This window comes from Balaenoptera acutorostrata, chromosome 4 (genome assembly GCF_949987535.1).
Source record: "Balaenoptera acutorostrata chromosome 4, mBalAcu1.1, whole genome shotgun sequence".
Taxonomy (NCBI): domain Eukaryota; kingdom Metazoa; phylum Chordata; class Mammalia; order Artiodactyla; family Balaenopteridae; genus Balaenoptera; species Balaenoptera acutorostrata.
The window spans coordinates 130860780-130866649 of NC_080067.1; the positions used below are offsets into that span (position 1 = coordinate 130860780).

Consider the following 5870-nt stretch of genomic DNA (forward strand, 5'->3'; position numbering starts at 1 on the left):
TTTGCTACTTCTGAACTGAACATTGGGAACTAGGCCCCTCTTTTTAGTTACCTATTGATGCATAATAAAACACTCTAAAGCACCTCCCCCGCAATTTATTGATACTATTTACAATAGGAAAAAGGCAACAGTCCAGGACGGCCTTAGGGGTGCGGAGACTCGGGGGTAAGGGAGACGGCAGCAGCATGGCGGCCGGACACCAGCCGCCCAACCCTCGCGGAGTCGCTGGGACCCTTTAGTCTGCGTGTGTTAGTTGTAGCCCGCTGCCTCCCCATCAGTCCTCGGGTCTACCCTCCCTCCTTCCATTCACCGACATTGCCAGCCCGAGGGTCGGGTCGGCGGGTGACTCCCACCCCACCCCATCCCCATCCCCTTCCCCACCCCACCCCCAAGCCCGTGGGCCGGGACCATGGAGGACGTGAAGCTGGAGTTCCACTCGCTCCCACAGTGCAAAGAAGACACCGAGGAGTGCACCTACCCTCTGAGACGAGGGACGCAGGAAGTTTTGCCTAGATTGTTTTTAGGCCCGTATTCTTCTGCCATGAAAAGCAAGCTACCTATACTACAGAAACATGGAATAACTCATATAATATGTATAAGACAAAATATTGAAGCAAACTTATTAAACCCAAATTTCAACAATTATTTAGATATTTAGTCTTGGATATTGCAGATAATCCAATTGAAAATATAATACGTTTTTCCCCCATGACTAAAGAATTTATTGATGGGAGCTTACAAAGTAGAGGAAAAGCTCTTGTCCATGGGAATGCAGGGATCTCCAGGAGAGATGCATTTGCTTACGTTCAAGAAAGAAGATTTTGTATTCATCCTAATGCTGGATTTGTCCATCAACTTCAGGAATATGAAGCCATCTACCTAGCGAAATGAACAATAGAAATGATGTCGCCCCTTCAGATAGAAAGGTCGTGATCTGTTCATTCTGGCACCACAGGCAGTTTGAAGAGAACACATGAAGAAGAAGATGATTTTGGAAACATGCAAGTGGCAACTGCGCAGAATGGCTGATTCAAGAGCAACAGTATAGAGGATGTGAATTTCTGTTTGGGAAGGAGAAAATACAACAGACAGTAAGAACGTAAAACGGTAAAAATACAAGTAGTTTCTTTTCAACTATATGTTGCTTCTAGACGTGTTTCTCTGCAACTTGTTGAGCAACATTTTAAGATGTTGGACTTCTGCAATAGATGGCACTGATGGTTTTATTCCTTTTTTTTTTTTAATTCTTTACAGTTTTATTATAAACCAAGAATTTTGGACTTGCAAAGAGGTGTTATTACAATAATGCACTTTTCATACTTGCAATTTATTTGTATGATATAAAGTTGTTACTTTAAACAAAATGCAAGTTAGGGGGCATTTGTTTATAAAATCTGGGTAGTTTATAACAAAAAAAATTCCTAAAATTTGCTAAAAATGCATTTTGTGTTCTACGCATTACATTTTAAAAATAATTTTACAGTTCAATTTTATGATGGTGCCTCTTACAGAAACATTAACAAATGCAGGAATCTGCCACATTTCTTTTTGAGTATAATTCAATAGCTTAATTATCTTTTAATTTTTTAAACTTCTTGATCCCTTATTAATAATCTTTAAATCATGACATTAGCCAACTGTTCTTACTTTAACATGATCCAAGAATTGCTTCTTTTCCTATTAGCTTCCTAATTTTATTCTATAGAAAAAAAAAGTTTAATGAACAAAGGAAAATGTTTTTTGCTTTATAATACCAGATGCTCAAAAACAAGGAGAGTTTTACACTTTCAAGTGACTGACTTTCCTTTAGCATTCTTAAAAGCCAGATGTTGTGTTTGTTCTTTTCAGAGCTGTGTAGCCCATTTTTTCTTTGTCCAGAATGGTTCTAAATAGAATATAATAAACCAGTGTAGCACTATTTTGTTTTTTCTAAACAAAGCCCAAGAAAGAAAAGTACCTTGCCTAATTAGAGAATATAAAAAATAAATCTTCATGACCTCTAAATTAGTATGTAGAACAGTGAAAAGTTTTGAATATTTTTCTGTAATTTCTTTTTTTGAAACCATAAATTAGTTCAAACTGAAAGTCTTAAGGCTTGAAGAAACCTTAGTAAATTATTTGGAATATGGAAAAAAAAAAAAAAGGCCACAGTCCAATCTGGCTTTTTGGACCATTTTAATTAACTGAGAATTATTATAGGGCATGTGATTCTCAGAGCCTTTTGAAACCCCAACTCTTAGTGCTTGGAGAACAGAATTAGTTGGTTTTCCCAGCTCCAAAAGGCTCCTGATACCTGAGCCATCTCAATTCCCTTTCACTTCTTTTTGCAAACAAGCATCATGAAGCCTGAATTCATGTCTTCCTGATTAACATTTTGCCAAATGAAGTTAAAATTATACAACAGAAAATATCAATATCCAATTTTATGTCCTCTTCCTGTATAGTTACAACCTTATTAGGCACATAGACTGCTTTTCTGGTTGTCTTAGGTGATAGCCTATTAAACAAAATTGCAAGTGTGTAACATTGTTCTCCATCTAGCAGGCTTTTGACGTCAGTTTCCTCCAGATCTTCTGTTCATCTATGTAGTTTTCTCATATTAGCACAGTTCCCCTGCTGATATTCAAAGATAAGAGTTTGGAGAATGCTCAACTACATACAATTAATTACCTCAAACTGGAAGTAAGATACACGTTCCTATTTCTGAAAAGTGAGTCTTAACCAAAGGAGGCTTGGAAATACAGTCTTTCTGAATGACAAAACTAGTGCGGGAAACATATTGTACATTGTCTTTAGTCTATAATTGCATTCTTTCTTACTTCCCTTTGATAAACTGTATTCTAACTTCATTTTCTTCAAAAGAATCTCTTATATTCAAAATTTTGTACTATTTAAATTTTCTTCTCTCTATACTGTTTTCTTTCAAGTGAATTAAATGTTCATTATCCACATAGTATAGACACATGCCATTTATTTTATTTTATTTATTTATTTTTCCATTTTATTATTTTTTTTAACATCTTTATTGGAGTATAATTGCTTTACGATGACGTTGTGTTAGTTTCTGCTGTATAACAAAGTGAATCAGCTATATGTATACATATATCCCTATATCCCCTCCCTCTTGTATCCATTATGGCATTTAGCTTTCACAGCTGTCCTATTATAGAAGTTTACCTAATTATATAAAAGAAAGCAAGTCTAGTATATGATGAAGCAGATAGAAAAATTGTCCAAATTTTTCTATACCAAAAAAATGTATAGTAAAGGGTGTCTGACTCAAAAATAAATGCTCTGTGTATTGTATGATGCTAGTTTAAACATACCCAAGTCTGTGTCTTCAACCCTCATATTGATGGAGGATCAATTTACACAATGAGCTTCATACTCCTTCTGACCTTTATAACCACGAGTCTGAACCACCTCACCAGCCTGTCACAATTTTCAGTCCCCTAATTATCTCAACCTCAGTAGTCTCTAACCCAAATACACTGCTTTTTTTTTTTTTTTTTTTTTTTTTATCATTTCTTAAAGAACACCTCCTTTGAGATGCCCTTAATCACCCAAGCTAAGAATCCTACACCCGTTTCGGGAGCCCGGACAAAGTGAAGTGGATTGAGAGCACCAGAGTTACAACAAACTTCAGCCTGGATCAAACAAGAAATTAGATTCTGGCATGCAATCCCATCAAAGGGCAAGCACACGTGCTGGAGATACCAGACCAGAGCAAGCAGATATACAAGAAAAGACTCGGAGCAGAGCCTAGGATGTACCTTCTGCATTAGAGTTTAGCAGCTTTAGAAACTGCAGGTGAACGTTTGGACTGCGTTGTGAGGCAAAACTCTACGGGGCTGACCCAGATGTTGACTTCTGTGTTTTAATTAATGGCAGTGACATATTCTGGTTACTCATGATTGTATTCTTGAAACTAGCTTAGAGCCCTAAATCTGTTTTTTTTTTTTTTTTTTTTTTTCTGGACCAATTATCATTTCCCTGCAAATTGAAAAGTTTTTATTATCTTGCTCAACCTACTCCTATAACCCGATTATCTTACTCCAACCTACTCCTATCACCCTAGCCCAGACACTTAGCTGTTTTTACTTGGCTTATTGCAATTACCTCTTAGCTCATCTTTAACTTATTTGTACAATCATTGCCGATTTTCTGTCCAGTAGCCTTTCCTGTTCCTATTTTTTCCTCACTAGCAAACACATCTTCAGATCTTTCAAGCTGGAAATCCAAAAACTTGCTCAGAATTGTAAATAAAGTGTGATTTGTACCCCGATCTTTCTTAATGAAAGATGGGGGAGGGAACCAGGAATTCCTAGAAAAGTTGCCCTCCCTTAAACACACACATACACACACACAAATACACAAACACACATGGACCAAAACACCATTTTCTTCTTCATTGGCAGTAATTGATTGCGTTTTCATGAGGCATCTGGGACTGCTAAACAAGCTGACCCTGAGAAGAATATGCTAACACAGCAAGGATGACAGACCAAAAATAGGAAAAAATCTTACATCTTTGGTAATGTTGAACCACTGAACCAACCCTAGAAATTTTTGCTCTCCTAAACTTACATCATATGTATATGAAATATGTATATTATATATATATATATATAAAATTAATGTTATTGTTTAAGCCACTATTGTTTGGGTGTTCTGTTTCTTGCAACAGAAAGTGTCATAAACGATGAGCTTCTGAGTCTTTTTCATTTATTTCTACTTTTCAAGTCAGGCTCGTCATTGCTGTTCAGATGTGACCTACACATTTTAACTTTGCTCTTGCCCTTGCGATACCTCCTCCTGGGCTGTCAGGGCTCTCCACATAGTCACTTAACCAAAATCATTTCCATGTACCAAAGTTCAGTTTAAACAGGATACATTAGCAAGCTTCCCTTTATTGCCCTAACCAGATATAACCATTTTAGTTCTAAAATTTCACACACTCTGAACTTTGAACCCTGAGACACCTGTCAGTATTGGCAGAAAGCAGTTTTGGATTTCCACAGACCTGAGTTATCAAAGTCTGTCTTTTACTTAGCAATTATGTGATCTTAAGAGATTTATTGAATCTCTCTTACTCTCAGATTACTCATTTAAAAAATGGATATAGTGACACTTTTTTGCTGGATTCTTAGGAAGATTAAATCCCAATTCTTCCCTTACAAACCGTGCAATTTTAAGAAAATCCTACTTAAGTTTCCACGTATATAAAATGTGGAGGGTAGTAACAGCCACCTTACAGATTTTTATTGAGGATTAAATGGGTTAATAAAAGTCCAACACTTAGAATGGTGTTTGGCACAGAGACAACACTGTCTACATTTTTTTCTATTATTAGTAATGCATTGCCTGACACTGAAATATATTCTTGATAAATGCTAACTATTGTTATTATTATAATCACTATTTTTATATTTTTCTTAATATTTTCATTTGTTTGCTTACCTAGAAAACATGTGCCATGTAGATCCTAGCACTATGCCCATAAATAGATCTCAGCAGATAGTTAAAAATTATACTTATTCTTCAGACACGAAGAAGTGCAAAATATCTACACAATGTGCAAAATAATTCTAAGAAAAAATCTTTAAGAATTTTTTGCCCCAGATAATAAGAAAAATGAAAGCTGTCACTGAAGTGCTTATAAAAATAACAACAGAAATGGATCAATATAAATGTCCATTGATAAAGGATTGACTAAATAATTAATGCTACACTCAGCCAAAAAAAAAAATCTAACAGTTATTAAATAGAAGAGTATTTTAAAATATAGCTTTTTATTCATATTCAGGTATGGCAAGACCAACAGATCAAGAGATGATTGCCTTTGAAAAGATAGCCTGTTATATTCACAG

General features: G+C 35.8%; 1 pseudogene; it reads left to right on the top strand.

The window, feature by feature from the left end:
- The first annotated feature begins 409 nt into the window (after window positions 1–409).
- LOC103002853 (serine/threonine/tyrosine-interacting protein-like) lies at window positions 410–1029 on the top strand (annotated as a pseudogene).
- Window positions 1030–5870: the final 4841 nt, after the last annotated feature.